Source organism: Zootermopsis nevadensis, unplaced genomic scaffold (assembly GCF_977971745.1).
Source record: "Zootermopsis nevadensis isolate Lab colony 2312 unplaced genomic scaffold, Znev_1.0 Znev_ptg000011l, whole genome shotgun sequence".
Taxonomy (NCBI): Eukaryota; Metazoa; Arthropoda; class Insecta; order Blattodea; family Termopsidae; genus Zootermopsis; species Zootermopsis nevadensis.
This window is the reverse complement of record NW_028259143.1, coordinates 3988571-4009515: the sequence shown is the minus strand read 5'-3', so window position 1 is coordinate 4009515 and position 20945 is coordinate 3988571. Positions and strand designations below refer to the sequence as shown.

The 20945-nt window shown below is 37.4% G+C and overlaps 1 protein-coding gene across 1 annotated transcript in view; it reads left to right on the top strand.

Moving 5' to 3' along the window:
• Positions 1–5173: 5173 nt before the first annotated feature.
• ex (FERM domain containing expanded) overlaps positions 5174–20945 on the top strand; it is an 80843-nt gene continuing 65071 nt past the window's right edge. Inside the window, exon 1 of the mRNA XM_087347100.1 lies at positions 5174–5819. The gene's annotated coding sequence lies outside the window, so the exon portion shown is untranslated. The remainder of the gene's footprint in view (positions 5820–20945) is intronic.

Genomic DNA, 20945 nt, shown 5'->3' with positions numbered 1-20945 from the left:
TTGTCTTTTTCCCCATTGTAGTAATAACAGATTAAAATCTTTGCGTCTCTCTGTTCTCGGTAAGCCAGCATGTTTACAGACAAGCTTGTGGTATGCGACACTCCGTAGGTCTCGACTATAGAGCACAGTAAAAGACTATTATTATAATGAAGCTGAGTACGATACCGGGATGGTTATGGCGCCAAAGGAGACGTTTTCGCAGTCGTCTGCAGTGTGCGTGTGTGCAGAACCTCTTAAAGTTTACTGGTTTAAGCCGGACTGTGGCGCCAATACTTAAGGAGATAATTAAACACGGAGAACGTCTGGAATGTCGTGCTATAGGAATGTTCGTGCAAGGAGGGAAAATATTGTGTTTCTTTTACATGTAAATATAAGAACACAGAAGAAAAGTCGTTTATTTGCAACAGCAGGAAAACAAACCCAGGAGACGGACTACAAGTAGAGTTGATAAATGCTCATATACAAGTAAATGTTTACATTTGTTTCGACCCGTGAGCTTCTGCAAGATCGTAGAGTGAAGTAATGATTGAGATTAACACAGCGGGGTAAAGATGTAAGATTTATTTTTCTTCTTGTGGTCACAGTGCGGGGCTAGTGAATGACCTCATTAATTTTCTCAGGCGATCAGGCGCGTAAGTTCATACCTGACGTTTCGGAGACCATCTTGGTTGATAGTCAACACTGATGATGGAGGCTACAAGAACCTCTGAAACAACGGTAAACTTGGCTTAATAACGCAGAAGACAAGTCGTCTTCAAACTCGGCACCGTGAGAACCCGAAATCTCAGTTGAGGTCGTCTTTTTCTCTTCTAAATTAGGTTTCCGAAAGTTATAAAAATTAATTTATTTCATTATATTGTAGCCAATATATAATTTACTTGTATCATACGCAGGGTTACGTACATGAAAGCTACTTCTTATGTACACATTAGCGGGGAAGGCCAGTCAGTGGTATCTTGACTACTGACTGGATGACCGGGGTTTGATCCCCCTTAGGAGCGAAGGATTTTTTCCTAGCTTCTACATCTGGACCGGCTCTGAGGCCCACCCAGAGGGTACTTGGGGTCTTTTCCCCGGGGGTAAAGCTCTGCTGGGTGACGCTGACTTTTCACATCTTCTATTGTCGAGGTCAACAACGAGACTGGGCTGTACCTCCTCCAAGCACCTCCAAGTTGCTACAGGAAGGGCCTAGAGTCTGATGTCCTCTAAGATACTAACCTTGTTTACTTTTATAAGTTAGCGTCATTCATGGTTCTTGTAGCCTGTATCAAGATGGAAAGATAAACCCGTGTCATGTTACAGTTTTGTATCTGAAAGTAATCATTTGGATCTTCTGTCCGTAAATGACTGACGTGTGTCGTAATCAAATGTCAGCCTTGTAATTGTACAGACATTTTTTACGTGTTAACTACGCGAGCCTAAAGGTTCAAGCCTGTTTGAGCCTTCGAGTAAAAAAGTCTAGTAAGGACGATTACATTACATCGGACGATAAAATTCACACGTGTTGCTAACTTGAAAAATAAGTGATTAGTGTGTGTTGTATTTCTGAACATTATTATGCTAATCGAACTTAGACTTTTTAATTCGTTATATGCATTTTTAGAATTCTGCTGTTATACTTTTAAAACTGTAATTCCACATTAACTATACGACGTTCATCATAGGATCTCCTTGCTATTGTGATATTAAATGTACATAAATACGAAATGTATTTTGAGAATTTTCTGACTTGTTTAAAATATGAAATTTAAGTTATTATAATGTGACGGAAACTTATATTCGTCGAACTTAATGTAATTTTCGTTAGTAATGTGATTAGGCAGTGTAGAAAAAACACCTCTGGTAGAATAGTGACGCTATAGCTGAGGCCAGCAACGAAGGGAGTGGTTTCAAAGTTGATTTAATTCTGGAATGTTGCCCGCATGCTCTAGAAGCCTGGCAGTCTGTCTACCTGCATACACAACGCAGCTAACCACCGGATAAATGCGCTCGTAATGACTTAACAGATTTTGCTGGTCTTCATCTATAATTTTAGTAAAACGATTATAATTCTGAAACATCATCAATTAGCTAAAAATTCATGCTAAGAGTGTTTGCGTCCTTCTCAGAGATCAATATTATTTGTTAGCCGGAAAATTTATCAGCTCCATCAAGAAATATAAATAAAATAGTCGTATTTGTAAAAATATTTGCGAAAATTATTCTTGCTTTACTCTTAAGTTAATATTTCACTATTTTATTTCAATTATACCGGATGTAAGAAAACTGGTTTCTTCTGATTTCTTCATATATTTCGCATCTGGAATGTATCAGATTGTTTCAGTAATTTGGGATAGTGTGTTCTTTGTTTTTTTTTTCTGTTTGCATAATTCGTGCAAACGGCTGTGAGACTTTATAGTCAAACGTTGTGTTTATACGCATTACAATCAATAGGTCATCAGGGTGGTGATTAAGTACGTGAGGGCTGGCGTCCAATATCCTGGTCTGGTGCAGACTTTCGTACTTCTGCCACGACAAATTACAGCACCATCGCTCGTTAAACTTACAGGCATGCGCGAAGCATCACTCAGTGCTGTATTTAAATGGCATATTTTCTGTATGATTTGACAGAAAAGAAATTTGGCGTTCGTTCATGTTGTACCCTGAAAGGCGAAATCTCGAACGTGAGTGACCTGGCCTATGACGTCATCATAAGCGCAGTTGCGAGCAAAAATGGTATAAGTTTCGTTTGTTAAAATGTCTTTATTTTATTCATTGAATGTGTGTATACATATTTTTGAGACACCCTGAAATTTATTTCACGACATAACCCGCTTTTTCACTCAAAGATTCAGTCTGACATGCGCCTGATCGCTTATGCCGTCCTGATGTACAAATATGTCGGAGAAGTTGCCGATTATGTACGGCGCGCTGTAAAGATCACCCACAATAGAGACTTGCGTGGCAAAAATAGAAGGAAGGCACTAGCATGAATAAGACACCAAATCCACATTTGCTTTGAATTCGTTTTTATAGTTCCAAATTTAAAAGTGGTTGTTTATTTAGACGCCTGTTTCAATTTGTAATAGATGGTTGTACTCTCACGTGTTTTTCAAATATATGCATTACGGTTTTACATGCCTGATTGGGTGTCGTGTTCATTTATTACTGTTGAAATCATCCTTCGTTGAGAGATAATTAATTACATATTACTTCTTTTCCCTGTAGTTAAATTTTTAGCCTCGATAATTTAAATATTGTATAGGGCATGTTTCAGAAATATTTTGAATTACTTTACTTCTGCTAACTTCGTTTACATTTTGGTTACTATTGGCTAATGGGAATAGAATTAATAACTTAAATAATTTTGAAATAATAGATAAACATTTATGTGTTTCAGATATCTTGCATAATATTTGTTAATAGTCGCAAATACATTTTTTTTATAATATCCGTTATACCTAACATTTATTAAATACAGAAACACAGCACTATTTAAGAATTGTGAATATTTTCTAAGTTACACATTACACCTGTTTTTTATTAACTTTTTAAATGATTTGTCGAAGTAAAAGATTTTCCTCGTGTAGAACAACAACAAAGTAACGTAGCAGTCGAATTCCGTTACATAAATGTTATATAACAATCATATTACAATCTAAATAATGTGTCATGGGTTTCAATATTTTACTTATACGAAACACTAAGATTTTCTAAGATTATCACTGTTTAAGCACAATTGTAACTACGACCCTCCTACTTCAAGAATCTCTCTATTTTCTATTTATGGGTTTCGTATGATTCTCCCTATAAACAGGGATTATTTCCTTAAACAGCGTTAACCAGTTGATTTGTGATGTGTTTTCTTTGTGGTACGGACTGAATTCTTATTAAGTATCATTTAGACGAACTTTTTCTTCAAAGGGTTAATATTTCCTCAATCAGTTAGTGAAGGTTGGACATACAGTGTCTCTGCATATTGAAAACTAATGACTTTAAGACAGTGGGAAGTACATTCCTGCAACGTCTTGACGTTTTAGGGTTTTACGCGGATAGATATCTATCGTGGTGTTCTGGGTTAACAACCTACACGACCAAATTGCCTTACAGTTCAGAAAACCACGATCAAAATCTTAGTGCGTATTGATTTTCGTAAATGAAATTGCCACAGCTTTACTCACATAGTAATCAAAATTTGAAGACTCTAGGCAGAATAAACACTTAACGAAGAAAGACTACATTTATTCCATTTATCTACGCCAGTGTTCTTGGGAACAAATTCTTCCGACATAACCATAATTTAGTTATAATATCGGTTATTTTCCGTAAAGCGGATAAAATTACTGAAGCTGCTTATATTTTTTTTAAATCGTGAGGTAGGCATTTATATGTAATTTATATAATAAAGTGTACTTCCTAATTTGGTTGAAATCAGATAACATTTGTCAGGAGTTGTTTATTTCAGGATAGGATGATTGCATACATATTATTATAATTTATGGAAATGTTGCTTTTGATGTGAAATTAGTACATGACCTAACGCCCGAAGGTCACTGAAAGCTCAATCCTTTTCACAAAAATGTTAGGGTGCTGAGACGAGCTCTTCAACGCCTTCCAGACATGAAGCGAAACGAACACAGAATCACAATTAGGTCCCGATTGAAAGAAAATGTAGCTCTGAAACTAATGAAACTGTCAATATTGAGCACTTATAAAAATATACTTTATTAAACAAACTTGAACTTTGCATTAATATTAAGTTTGTATACTATCCGTAACTTACTTTGTTTCAGAATTACAACTTTAAATTTGGACCTAACTATGACGCTTTTAGTAACGTTTTCGGGAAAAAAAACTGTCTTACAACTTGTCGCAATGATTTTAAACCCAAATTCAGTTCTCTCAATGTTAACAACAATTTTCTTTGTGATTAGTTATGGGATCGCATCCTTTCATGTTGCTTTCCATTACACATCGTGTAGAATTACCTTAAAAAGTAGACCTTAATTCTTCGCTAGTTCACATGTTTGCTACCAGGTAGCATTTCGATCTTAGCAGAAGACGTCGAGAAAATTGTGTTGGCGCGAGATTAAAGCGATGCTATTGGTCAGTACGTTCTGGAATGTAATTCCACTGTCACGATGGAGAGAAATGGAGGGGGAAAAGAACATTATCCTTCAGACTTTTTCCATATGAACGAAGGAAGACCTGCAAGAGAGACTAACGCTGGCTTTGGTGATTTTCACCCGCAGTTGACTGCTTGCGGTTGTGGAATGTTGGTAGCCTCGAGTTGAGGATTATGCTCTCTGCCCTACCTGCTTGCTGGCCGGCTGTCTCTTACTAAATAGCATAGTTACCGCTCGGTCGCTTGACGTAAGTTGTTGTCTACAGTCTGCATTTACCGGCCGGCGGGTCCGTACTACTAACAATGTGGCGTGTGGTGAAGTGATTCAACATTACACCAAAATGTACGTGGGGGTTCAGTGTTTTAAATCCATTGTTAACCTTTATGTGGTGAATATTACATTCATTTCGTGTGCACGAAAAAGCTAAGTATTAACCAAATATAAATATTAAGCTGATGTACCACATGCCAAACATATTCAAGATTACCTGCAGTGAGTTAAAGAATGACACATGAAGACTTTGTGTGGTGTTTTGTGATGTAATAAAGAAGAAAAAGTGATTTGTTCCCCAAGATTTTGTGCAAGTTTAAAGATTATTTTCAGTTATAAAAAGTGCATTGTTGGGATACGTTTTATGTAAGGAGTGGCAACAATGGTTTTTCATAGAAGAATTTATATTGAATATCTTCCAGCCTTCCCGAATTGGAATAACAGGTAAACAAACGTATTTTACTTTCCAAGTATCAGTTCTGTTTTGAGATATCAATTTTGATTATAACAGCATTCAGTCGGAGAGGATTATGCGGATGATACAAACTTGGTGAAATAAGTTACTTGTACCATGTTTACATATATATATATATATATATATATATATATATATATTGGATTCTCGTTCTAGCCGTTACTGTTACAAACTGGAATAAATTAATTTATTCTTTCAATTGTTGATGAGTATGGTTTTTAAGGTTATGCACTGGTTATTTAAAGAGGAAATTGTTTGGAATATAAATGAATTAACTTGGAATATTTATAATGCACAAAATTGAGCATCTAGCTGTATTATATAAGGAAGTTTCAATATTTTTAGGCCGATGGATGTTTAAAATGAATGTGATTTGTTAACACTTACTAAGTATTCATTTTATTTGTGTCTATTGTTTATTGCGGGTAGCTTCTAGTTGCTGAATGTATTTCTCCGCGGTTGCACAGGCAATATATTTTGTTTGTTGTATATTACGACGCTGTCAGTCGTCAGACGAATGATTGATGATTAATGACTGACTTGGAAAGGATATGGAAGGAAGCGATCGTGGCCTAATTTAACGTATACTATCCCGGTATTTGCCTTGAGGTTCAGCCAGTCCCCGGGCCGAAATTTGAACCCAGGTGCTTTATAACAAACAAATATTAGTTGGTTATGAAGGTTATCAGTGATACCGAAACAGTAAACTCACCCATTTTTAAATTCATAATCTCTTTTCGATGACAGATTTGAGTTAGTATAATTTTATTATATAAATTATTTGTATTTGTACAGAATTCTAGCATTGCACAAATTTCTTGTTCTGGAAAAAAGCATTTACATCTTGGCCATTTTAAGACGCTAGAACACTCTTTTTGTTGACTGAGATGCTCCAAATAAAAATGTTCAAAGAAACCCAGGCTATTTAAAACGACCTACAACCACAGCATTAACGAATGCGTCATGCCGACCATAAAAATTGTTCATGGCGTGTTCCGTGCCATAACCTTCACTGACATGGATTTTTTTCACAGTGTGTTGGCCACAGGTATTCGACCTTGGTTCTGAGTTGCCTGTACAAAGAGACTTATACCGATGAAAATTGTATCCCGTGCTACGAACAGAAAATTTAAATGAGACTCTTTTATTTTGCTTTGCTGATTATCTGCGTATGGTTTACATGTTGTTCGTAACAGCTTAGTACTGGATTTTGAACAAAATAGAATAAGCTGAAAATTACCCTCACCAAGAAGCTTGCAGAGATAAATATTATTATTGTCATGTCTTATGCAGATAACCGTAATTTTTAAGATATATTAGAGAAACATTATTAATGAATATGAAAAGGAGCCCTTAGAATTTTTGTGGTCGAAATGTTGAATTGGGTTGTCGCGTATGGTCGATGAATGTTATGATTAACACCAAACATTTAACGAAATTGATCAATCTGTTGGCAAATATCCACAACGGCTCCAGTAATCTCTTGGTACTTACAGAAGAGTAACTGTGTTCTTCAAGAGCTTGAGACATTCCTCAGGACGTGACGTCCATTTTTTTTTAAAAAAAAAGGTCCGTTTATTAACCGCATCACATCGAATTATGCTTAATTAAGAATTGATCAGTGCTGTATTGAGCGTCTTAGAATTGACTCGGTGGCATGTCAAGGTTCGTGGTGAAAAAACAATTGAATACTTGTCTTGCCGGTCAGTTGTACAACTGAATGACTGCTTATATGAACGAAGAGAAAGTCGGAAGACACTTTACATTCATGACATATTATTTACGTGCACACAAAGCTGCAGTATGTCACGTGACTTATGTACCGTGATGTAATGTTGCCTAATGTAGTACCAAAACACCGATTGAAAAGAAAATTCACGCAGAGGAGTTTCTTAGCTGCTAGTCCTTACTCCATATTGGATGCGCATTTTTGTCTAGTGGTAGCGCGGCTTGATAGTGTTACGAAACCCCCCCCCCCCCCCCAATAAGTTTGAAAAACCTAATCAGAAATCCCTGGGCTAAGCATGTAAAGAGTTTGTTATTTTTGTCTGATTTTAAATATAATTCGAATGTGTCGACAACTTTTATACTAGAACTCCACATTGCCAAATGTCATTAAAACCCTTACAGCGGTCTTTTGCGGATGGACTATCAGACAGACTGACAAACATCACGAAGGTAATAATCACGTTTTTGAAACTTCGTTGGGAACGAACCAGAAAATGTAGTATGAAGTTGCACACTAGATTAATCTGTTTGAGATTCGGGGTTGGCATGTGAATGTGACGCCCCGTAGTCTTGTAGGTAGTTAACGATGTGTCGGAGGAACGTGTTGTCTTAATTTCAGGGTAGAAGATGTAGCCGAAACGTAACAGCAGTCTTTAGGATTAATTAGCGTCACAACTCAAAAGACCACATTTTATGGTTTCATTTGCTTCAGGATTGGGTCCAGCTGCTGGCTTTTGTTAACACTGTAATGTACTTTGGGGACTTAAAAAAAGTCAGGGAGTTTGTGGATTAGCTGAGTGACAATTGTCTTCACAGGATAGACCCTGCTTCATAAAAATTATGTAGATACCGGTACTAATTATAATCTACAGGATGGGTGGGAAGTAAGTAGGCATTAAATAATATCTTTGCATTTGAAATATAGAGGTTATAACCATTTCTCAATGTCTACTCACTTCTCACCCACTCTGTAGTAGTAAATAAATTTAGCATAGAAGAGATAAGAAATGCGTACAACATTTTTGGTCAGAAGACCTAAAGGGAAGGAAGATTCCATTAGACCTAGGCGTAGCTTGTTGTTTGCTGTTTTTAAAAATGTATCTTAAAGAAATGAGAGGATTCATTTGGCAGGGGCCATTGGTGTGTTTTGTAAGAGGCAGAGACCTCAGCGATGGTTGGTTTTCCGGTCAGGACCGTTGCATGTAATTTGTTGCATAATTGGCTTCATTTTTCTAGCAGATGATGATGTTCTTGCATTATGAAAGGATTTGTAACAGAGTAAAAAGAAAACAATTTGACACAATGCCACAATGTGGATCTGTTCTATAACGTGTATGCAATCAAATGATTTATTATACGCGTGAATACCGAGCCAGTCTCCTGACGAACGGGCGATGAAAGTTGGTTTGTTGATCGAGGTTATGACTGCAGCGACATTCCACAGTGAGCTCTAGAAATCCTGTCAAGGTTTCTAAAAGTGGAACAGTTGATTACAAGAATTATGTGTCCGCGCAATGCAAAAAAAAGTGACAGGCAATATGTTTACTACAGTTTAGTTAATTTTGATTTTAAAACATCGCAGTTTACGGGTTTTCTTGCAAAAACTATTCCAATTTAATTTGTTGTTTGTGAGGGACTTCCTGATGCCTCGTTTATGACGTGGATGGCAGTATCGGCGCAGGACTTGAATTCAAACCGTATTACTTTAGTTCTGGAAGTAAATTAGACCCTAATGCCCTTCTTAATAAAAGTGACAGTATGGACTGATGTTTCTAATGGAGAAGTGTGCGGTGTGGACTGAAATATTGAATATTATTTAAACGAACCTAGTCTTCAGATGGTTTAGTAGGTCGTCTGTACGTTTTATCTGTGTCGAATGAAAATCCCATAATCAGGATTGGAAGAATATTACATTTTCTTTATACCAATTATTAATTTTTATTTAATCTATATAATTAATTATTTTTGGGGAAACACCAGCCCGCAGGCAGGCCACATAATTTTATGACCGGTTGCCATATCAAGGTCGCTCAAGACTCGGGTTGTTGATCTCAGAATTAGATTGAGTGGAACAAATATCGTGCTTCCGAATCGTCTTTTGCATGGACGTTTTGTAGCCTGGCAAGTAAAATATTATTCTGTCTTCCGAATCTTACGTTCTGTTGACTCATACCGACGTTAACATCTGTTAGGTATTCACCATTGCTATTGATTAACTTGTTGCTTGGTTACCAGCTCGTGGAAATAGCCCATCGACTTTTGTAAAACTTGGTAGTGCGGGTTTTAAACTTGTTTTTTTTTTTTAAAGTAACTTAACAAGTGACGTGGACACCCGATTATGAATTATCGTATAGGCTTATTATGTCAACAGCTACATACAGGTTGATCACAAACTATGCGAGTGTTTTTAAATATTTATTAAACAATAACTAAAAATATGTAGAAATGATGCTTTCGCCATTGAAAGAAGAACTTTAAAAATTGTTGTAACCATTCAAACAATGAACAGTTGGTACGCAGAATGGCTATTCAGCCCGAGAAAGCGAAATGAGGTCCCACGTGGAGGATTTTTAAGGAAATTCTCCATTGAACAGAGGTCACATTTCGTGGAATGATACTAGAACACATAACTGTTGCGGTATTTTCGTCATATTAATGTTGTGGCAACGATTTAAGTGTAGGCCTGATGGATAAAATGTGACACAGTTTAATACCTGCAACCACGAAATAACAAGCGTTTCCTTCGGAACATCATTCACATCCATATTTGGAGTAGCAATTAGAATTCAGTAGAATCTTGAGTAGTGTCATTCCTATGGACTTGTATTTCATTCTAACAGAACCGTTTCATAAATATATGAAGAAGAAATTGACATCAGACAACATCTCTTAATAATAACCCATTAAGTTAGCAGTAAACATATTAAGATTCATTGCTTTAGAAGTTTCTGTGGTCATAGTCTGGTTTGAAGGAATTCCCAAAGAATTGTACAAGAAACTGCGAGAATTTTGATTGAAATACACATTGAGTTACTTATCGATTATCGAACAGCATTGTATCAAATGCAAGGTTTTGTGGAATATAAGGATGTTTGTATGGAACATGTCTTTCCCGCGGTGTGTCAATACTTTTCCGACAGAACGGTACTGCTTCGCCGGCCACAGGTTACACATGCCTTCTACACATAAACTATATCGAATTTAAAGTGCGTTTTTGTTTTTTCGCTGCTAACAGCGCCTGCCGTGCAAAGAACGGCATGCAGGAAGTGGTAACCTGCGTCACGTGACGCACTAGAAAAATGGCTGATTCCTTTAAACCAGGGGTTCTCACCCTTTTTCTCCGGCGTGCCACCAATTCTAATTTAACACATTAAATGTACCACTAACGAAATGCGTTCAAGGGAAATGTAATTATGTTAATATTATATTTTGACTTTCTTGCCTAGTTCGCGTACCACAGGTAGAGAAAAGTTGAAACATAACAACGGGGATCTCCCTGTGACAGCTTTCGTGAGAGTCAAGCGAAATATAATTGCAATATATTTCTTGAGTTTTGATTCTCTGGCATGGACTGCTTTGCTTGACTGGATGTATTAAGTGTTTCGACGGTAATTACAGTTTTCATCCTCAGGGTTTTTGTATGAATTATTCGTTTTGTATTACTGCCATTATCTACCACAGTAGAATAAATGTCCTGAAGTCGAAAACAAAATGACTCTTCTGCATTGGGTAGGCCTAATAAATTCCATTTCTCAAACACAAGTGTATGCTAATGTTTATATAGGTTGTAAGTACGAAAGAGGAGGGTGTGTTACGTTTAGTAAATTGAACAATAATCTTTGAATGAGTATCGCCAGTAGCATACACGTCAAACACTTGAACCAATCAGCAAGCGAGCTACAAGAATAACTAATCATTTATATTTATCGTACTTTTTTTATTATGAAAATTAATAACAGAGAACTTGAAAAAGGCAGAGGTTTTTATTTGGCCATGTTGTTTTTCAGTCTACCTGCTATAAAATCTTCTGTGGCGAGTTGGGTCTTCGTGTTGTCTCAACAGCCATATAATTAGGCTTCATGCAATTTGGTATGAGTCAGAAAAGTAGTTCAAGTCTTAGACGAGTCGAGAGTTCCCCAGTAATTTATTCTTCATGCACGGATCAAGATTATTTTTACGCTACAGTTCAGGTCTATCCATTTTTACCATTCCTTACTTGTACGCTACGTATTATATAGGCAATGCAATACGCATGTACTCGTTCCTCACTCAGTGTACCCCCTTTATACTACCATCTTTCAAAATTACATTTTCTGTACTAAATCTGAATTTTTCTTTGGTGTCACAGAAAATATTTCTGTCCACTTTAATAATCTTTATTTGATGACTGAAACTGTTTGATTTTTTTACCAGAGGGCTAAGCTCTTCAATCGTTTGTTTCTAGGAGGAAATCTTTACCCTTTTCCTGGCAGTGGAGGTGTAATTTAGCTACATTATTATTCGATTAATATGTATACTAACAGTTATGATCCAATAACAGTGCACTTTGTCTCTACAAGATGTTGTTCTGTGCCGAATTAAAAAAAATAGCCTGTAATGCTTTTATAAGAGTCACAAACTTAGTAATCTTCTCATTGCCTAAAGCTAAAATAAATTGTGTTCTTCAGATGAGCTGTTTATACTGTTCATGACTGTGCAAAAGGGTGTAAGGAATTAAGGTACGAAAACCGTGAGTCCTCGTTGAATTTCACGGGCGTTTTCAGTTACTTTAAACTGAAAACAAGAAGATTTGTTGAACTCAGCGGGCTTATTGCATATTACTAAATTTTGTAAGACTGGTTTCGATTCCTGGCGAGAGCAGGTATTTATTTCACATCGGCCCACTAGAGCCTAAATAACACGTAGTTCGTACACCGCTGTAAATTAACTTAAATTATTTTCAGACAGAAAAAGTCACGATTCTAAATAAGTACGTGTTGGACGTACGCATTATCAAGCACTTAATATTACGTATTGTTATTAATGTTGTCTCTTCTCTGCTTTATAACGAAACATCACGAGCTCTGACTGGTCCGAACGCATTGACGATTGAGATCAATGGCCTTTTTGTGTCTCGGAGCTTGGATGATGGGCTGGAATGCGTGGTGCTGTTTTCTGTGTCTTCTTTTTTCACGTATATAGGGAACAAACAGGTTCTGGGCTTGCAGTGTTTCAAGAGGTACTGCAGCGCTGTAGAACGTAACACTTAAACTATGCACGTGTTCATACGAACGACGTTCAACTGCAACTCAGACATAGGAGTAAAGGTTGTTACTATATGTTGAAATATTGGTGTCTGTCAATTTATTTATTTTATTGTCCCGTTCACTGAACACGAGTCTTCCAGATGTTGTAGAATTGTAGGGTTGGATGTAACATTTGGTAAACTGGACACTGTTCTGTGCTTCTGTCTGTTTTATAAATGTTTAGAAATTCAAGGTTTGGACAGCTCATAACCTGTCTCTTATTGTACATGCGTACAATTTAAAACGCAACCCAATAGTCGCATCTCAGTCGGTATAGTGACTAGCTACGGGCTGGACGACCGGGGTTCGATCCCCGACGGGGGCAGAGGATTTTTCCTCTAGCCTCTGCGTCCAGACCGGCTCTGGGGCCCACCCAGCCTCCTTTACAATGGGTACCGGGTTCCTTTCCCGGGGGTAAAGCCGGCCGGGGCGTGATGCTGACCACTCACCCCCATCTAGTGCCGAGGTCAAGGAAGAGAGGAGCTATACCTCCACTCCCCCCAAGTGCCTACATGGCGTATAGTGGGACAAACTTTACTTTACTTTTACTACGGCGTAAAAGTGAAATCAAAAGTGGTTCCTACGCCATGTAATAGAATCTCCAAAACCTCCCTCGTGACTCTTGAGTCGAAGTCACCCTGGTTACTACGCTGCTGCTCGCAGCAGTTGCGCAAAAGATGTGTTGCAGTTAGGAAGAGGATATATTCAAGTGTTACTTATGGAACATCATTTCACATAGAATTCGTTTACTGCTGTTCGTGAAGCATTCAGCAGTGCGTACCGAATAAGACAATAATAATAGTCCGACAGGTAACAAAATTTAGGGACACGGGATGCGTTTGTGACAAGTGGTCATCGAGCGATAAGAAGTTAAAATGACAGCCACACCTATTTCAAGCACCATATCAGCTGCAGCAATGAGATACAGCTGTTCAGAATTTCTGTAAGATATTGCCATTGGTTCGCTCGCAGTAGTTACGGCTGCATCTTGAAATGGAACATTCCCGTATCATCCCCTTCGACGTTTGGCCGTGCAGATATTCGCAAGATCCTGCCACTGGTCTGTGCCTTGAGCCAGATTTCTCATTTACGCCAGAGTCTGCCTAGTGGCAAAGTGATAAATCAACACTGTTTCGTACACCGGCGTTAGTGTTCAAAACTATAACAAAATTCTGGCCATACGTGGTCACTTTTCTCCTAGTCATGGGTTTTATTAACTGATAGGTTTATAGTTTAGATGCGTCATGTTTGTGTTTAAAATTCAAATATATATTTATTATTCAAGTCTATACACAAACTTTTAAATTATTGATGTTAAAATTTAAAATTAATATTAATATTCTGCGCCATTCATCGTTATCTCGATGTTACAATATTTCGCTTTATACTACTACATGTTTCAATGTCATAGCATCATCTTCATTTGAGTTATTAATATTATTTAATTATTTAATTATATTGTTAATAAATTCACAGAATAATGAACAACTAACATAATATGCAACATAATATGCAAAATAATAAGAAGATCAAAGGAACACCCACAACAGTAATCTACAATCTACAATCAATGAAAAGCTTGCATTAATAAATATAGAATAGTTTTAAAGATAAAAAACCTGAAGATGATGCTATGACATTGAAACATGTAGTAGTATAAAGCGAAATATTGTAACATCGAGATAACGATGAATGGCGCAGAATATTAATATTAATTTTAAATTTTAACATCAACAATTTAAAAGTTTGTGTATAGACTTGAATAATAAATATATATTTAAGTGATAGGTGTAAGACCTTGCAATTTTCTCAAGTGCATATTCTGCCTTCTGTTTTCTAGAAATGGCCGGGTTTTTTTTTGCACGAATTGTCGAAAGCGTGTAGCAGGTACTGACTCAGAATGCCTCTGCACATCTGCCTTTGTTGCCGAAGACCGGAATTGAAGGATCGAATTCTGGTTTACGTTACTGTCTGCAGCGATCACTTCTCCTTGGAAACCAGTTCAGTGCCATTGGCATAGAACTTAGGGTGTACCGAATATCATGTGAAGAATCGACTGATCCCTTGTAGGACAGGCCTTTTTGTGAATCTTATAGTCGCTCAGATAGTTGAGAATCATTGCCGTGTTCAGAAGAGGCCGTCACTTGCCTATGTCCTGAGACACATGAAAATCCAGTTTGCGGTTTCTCACCCCCAATTTTTAAGACCCATTTAAATAGTATCCTCCCATCTACGCCGTGGTCTTCCAAGTGGCTTTTTGCCTTCAGGTTTTCCGTTAAAAATTGTATGCGTTTCTCATCTTACCTCGCCTGTCTCATCTTCCGTGATTTGACCTCAACATATTTTAAGAACGGGTTATTGAAGGAACAGTGGGGAACTATAAAATACAACTCCACCAAGAACAGAATGTGAAGTCAGGACTAATAAATTATTTTGTGGTATTTTGTCTTCTAGCAAGTCATAATAATAATAATAATAAGAACGTTTCATTTCACAGGTATTTCCGGCCTTCTGTCTTGGACACCATTTTTAATTTCTTTGTTTATTTAACGATATTGTATCAGTTAAAGATACCTATTGTTAATTTGACGTGGACAATGACATAATTTCTATGAACTACGAATTGCAAAGGTTATAGAGCGGGGAAGATTGTGGCCAATGTTAAAACCATCACATACTGAGGAAAATCACAGAAGTACTGATTAACTTATCCGCTTGGAAAGACCACGAGAGAGAGAGAGAGAGAGAGAGAGAGAGAGAGAGAAGTAGGTCGTGGCCTATTTATCACATGTAGGTGGTGAATAGGAATACTGCAATTAAATATTTAGCTGAATTTCTAACAGGGGATCCACGTTTCTCGTGTACCATTCGTACGTACCATAAGCTCGTGAGAGTTAAGGAATCTCGTCGCATGAACGTACACACTGTGGAATGACCATGAGGAAGGTACGTAGTTTTCTCGTTACTCGTATTGACACGTTGCGAGGAACTGCGCCACTATGACGCGTGTTGAATATTCATTTCGATTCTTTGTAATTTATGTACTTGAAAAAAGTCGAACAGTTACTTAAAGCACAAGGTTATTCACGCTTGTTAAATGTATGTTATCGGTTGTTATTCCATATGTAACCGGCCTGAGTCAAACGCATCGTTGTAAAAATATTGTAACTTACCGTGCATTACAGATACGGGCACATACTTAATTATTAGGACTCCTCTAAACACTGCATTGCCATATGAGTAGGTCAGAATATTTTGCAATTTCTGTTAAACATGTTTTATAGACACTTGACAATTTAAAATTTACACTACATTACATATATTTATTTTTCCAGTCTATACACAAAACTTGTTTTAAAATAATGTTGTTAAAATTATTTATAACATTTACAATATAAATTGCATTATGTTATTGCGCTTTTCTGTGTCGTATAATATTACATTTATCACAGCGCTTTTGATTTCGACGACATGTTTCGATGTTTACCACATCATCATCAGGCTTATCAATTCATATATTTTTTAAAAACTATTGTACATTTGTGCATTGCGTTTATTGATTTTTAATTTTCAGTCTTCATCTTGATTTGGAGTATGCATTTTGATGTTCATTATCTGTGAAATTAATTTTTTCAAGTCGTGATTATGGATTTTGACATAGGAAATATAATAACAATTCATTAATATTATACGACACAGAAAAGCGCAATAACATAATGCAATTTATATTGTAACTGTTATAAATAATTTTAACAACATTATTTTAAAACAATTTTTGTGTATAGACTGGAAAAATAAATATATGTATTGATATAACACAAACATGACGCAATTAAGATATAAATTAAAATTTACAGTTTGGTATTTATTTTGCCCAAGAGAAAGGCCTCGTTTCCCAGTCTTAAAGCACCCGGATCGAGATGAAAATTTTCATCTGATACCGAGATGATAATATCGCCAAATTAAGCTCACTCACAAGTTTGCTATTATCTTAAATGTTGTTTTCGGACAAAATCCTTTTAGCGTTGCATTCATGCGTGTTTGGTTATACAGAGGCATGAAAGTTCTCATTAATGACGGCAGATGACAGAAGGTTCTATTTTACGGATGCTCTTACCCCATAAGTACACTGGCCCTTGCTGTTTATATTTGACGTAACGTAGAAACTGTACGTAGACTCTGACTGTGTGGAATCATATCCACCGTAAATATAGCGGTGTGACGGCGACCTTATGACGAGCCTTGTCTGCCTCAAGGTGAAGGTGGCAGGCTCCTTTGTTTACATTATGGCTGTGGCCAGTCTCTGCTGAGAGCGGTCAGGTGGATGAGACAATTACTGCTTCAGATTCTGCTTTTATTTTGACACGGGGCAGCCAGTCTTTTTTATTATTATTTATTTTGATCTTATTTTCCAAAGACTGTTCTGGATTCCAACATTCTCATCCCCTTACGTAAGAATGAAAGTGTAGTGTCATTGTCAAGTCCTTGGAAATTCAGTTAAAAAATGAGCATGTCTGTGCGATTCTACTTGTATCTCGTCTCTTTGTATTTTGTGGTTTTTTCCTTTCTTTGAAAGATAAGTGTACAGTCATGTAGATGGAAAAGACGTGTAAATCTGGCTGTTTTATTGATAAAGCTATTTACCTTACAAGTCAGTTCCTGTCTTCAGACTGCTTATGTGCAATAGCGAGCATTTGCTAATATCAGAATTGCTGTTTTTTCGTTATCGTTTGTGTCTAGTTCAGAGCTGTAATTTTGGAGATATTCGTCTTGTATTATGATTCCAATAGTTAAGTGTCTCTTTTCTTTAGTAGGGACACTTCTATAACAGAGTATAATATAAAATTGCCAATTTATAGTATAACAATTATTTATTTTAATCCGTCTGATCACAATATTTAAAATTTCTTATAATTAAGATAATAAAATATCATTGATGTTCCATATCGATTGATCGATTTACATTTCGGAAATTTAAATATTGTGATCAGACGGATTAAAATAAATAATTGTTATAATATTCACAATATGACGCAATTACACTATCTTATGAATTTATAGTAGACTGCATTTTAATATTTTCAATATATGTAGCAATATATGTAGCTCAACGATAAGCCTGCAACTGGAAGTAGCCTTTCTTATTTTGGGACAGTGGAAACGTTGAATTAGAGGTACGGTGAATCACTCATCCTCTTATCTGCGTATGATGGTCGTGCAACCTATATACTGTCAACATACCAACTGTACGATAATGTTTCAGCTAATATTTTAGGTGGGGCAGTGCCCCAAGTGGCTTAACTATGAGCCGCCACTGAGAGTACGCGGAGACGATGGTGTCGAGAACAATGATCTTTGCAGATCGAATTGAAAGTACAGAATTTATATAAATTTCTTTGTGAAGTAAATTAAATGTGAAAACCTCTTCACGCGGAATGAAGCTAGATTACTGCCAGACTCCACCATAGGTGCCAACGTAGTCTCGGTATCTTGTTACCAGAGTCGCCATTGGCAGAACATAATTTCAAGCTTTCCGCACCGAACGATTACTGTACGAGTGCAGTGTAACGCAAAGGACATTTAGGAGTAGATTTTGCGAGTAATTAACTTTCTTAATTACTATTGAATTCATAAAGCACGATGATTACCGATCGAAGTAGTGACCGTGAACAACAATTTGAATGTTGAATTGTAGATAAGACAAAGAGGAATTTATTGATTAAATTCAGACGGCAGGACAACAGACTTGCTAGCGAGTTTCAAAATGGTCATTAAGGTGAATTAGATAATGCAAATTCTCCATGCTGATGAGGTGTCTGTGGTTATATAACGCTTCAACCAAAGTTGTAACTTCCGCCCATTGTTTTACTCAGTGCCATTGCGATGGGGCATTAACTGAACTACGTTTCAAACTGCGCATCTAGGTAAAGTTTTGGGCATTGGGAATTTCAAGGTAATAGATTGTCGCGAATTTTTATTGTTGAGTAAATAAATGAAGAGCCACGGTGGTCTAGCGGTTAGAACGCTGGCCTTGTAATCCTGGGGTCTCGGGTTCGATTCTCGGCGGTGCCCGAATTTATAACTTGTGTTGGGCAAGGCCGTGGTCTAGGCAACACGGAGTTTTCCTCCGGGGGCTTCCCCGGTTTCTCCGTGGCATCCCAACAATTACTCCATTCACACACAGAAGAAGGCAATGGCAAACCACTACTGGATCATCTGCCAAGAACGTATATGAAAAGGTCCCAGTCCGAGAAAAGGATGGAAGGATCCTGTTCATATGGACCTGTCGTCAGACAGAACACTAAATAATAATAAGATGGGGTGGTCTAGCGGTTAGAACGCTGGCCTTGTAATCCTGGGGTCTCGGGTTCGATTCCCGGCGTTGCCCGAATTTATAACTTGTGTTGGGCAAGGCCGTGATCTAGGCAACACGGAGTTTTCCTCCGGGGGCTTCCCCGGTTTCTCCGTGGCATCCCAACAATTACTCCATTCACACACAGAAGAAGGCAATGGCAAACCACTTCTGGATCATCTGCCAAGAACGTATATGAAAAGGTCCCAGTCCGAGAAAAGGATTGAAGGATCCTGTTCATATGGACCTGTCGTCAGACAGAACACTAAATAATAATAAGATGAGGTGGTCTAGCGGTTAGAACGCTGGCCTTGTAATCCTGGGGTCTCGGGTTCGATTCCCGGCGGTGCCCGAATTTATAACTTGTGTTGGACAAGGCCGTGGTCTAGGCAACACGGAGTTTTCCTCCGGGGGCTTCCCCGGTTTCTCCGTGGCATCCCAACAATTACTCCATTCACACACAGAAGAAGGCAATGGCAAACCACTTCTGGATCATCTGCCAAGAACGTATATGAAAAGGATGGAAGGATCCTGTTCATATGGACCTGTCGTCAGACAGAACACTAAATAAATAAAATAAAAATAAATGAAACAATCGTATTTTGAACTGTAGTAGACGTTTTCGTGCAATGTTTAATGATTTTCGAGAATTTGTACTTAAGTGTCCTTCTCTAAAATAAAATATTAGACGTAGCAAGCAAACGAGAATGAAACGCCGTTGAACTTTGACCCTGAGGCACTCACTTCTCGTGAGTCACCAACAATTATTTGAAACCGTGTCACCTGATGTAATCAGTTAATTAGTTACAACTGAACGCTTGATCGTGCTTAGGGACAGTGACGGCCTTAATTATTTTCAAATGAGATTTTAAAGTTGCCGAATCCGACAGATTTGTACGTAGTTTGCGTATCACTGCCGCGGTGACTCTCAGCGCAACGTAAGCGGGACTTGTCTTTATTTTACCTTGCGTAGTAAAAGTGTGACACGGCTGATTTCTTCCCTTCCTCGGTTATCAAAGCCTTGCAGCAACCGACGCCTTTAACCTAGAAACACACTTCTGCAGTATACTGTGCACCGTTAACAGCGGTGGACTGGTCACTCGCGTGGCAGATATTATTATTTTATCACTTTTCGTCCCTACCCATCGAAACTCGAAATGTTTTTGACTTCTGTGAAGTAACCGGTTACCAGGTGGAGGTCAGACGCCAAGTGACCCTGACAGCATCAGTAGAAAATCTGCGATATTCCGGATGTTTGAAAACAGGGTGAATACTTGGATCTATGCGGGATACAAAACTCATAATGCAGTGTTATTGTTTGTTGAATCATCTGGTACATATATTTACCGCTCTGCTTTAAATCTTTGATGTCTACGCAATACATAATTCAATATTAAATGTTATTTTGTATGTGATTAGGAGTAAATCGAGATTTCAGAGAGATGTGTCACACGATTCCTGTTAATTATTTATTGTAATTACGATGATTCGATAGCACTCGTACATATAATTTAATTGCATTCGAATGTAAGGTCATGAAAACGTATGTTGTCTTGTATGTGTTGTCAAAGTAGGGTTGCTATCGTGTGGCATTTGTTGTGTTGCAACTTATAGGAACAGTACTGTACTTGTGTTAATTAGACTTATATAATTAGAGCTGTGATTCAACTGCTCATTAAGCTTTATCCTACTTAACGTCCAGAGAAAATTGTTGCGGTTGGAGGTAACAT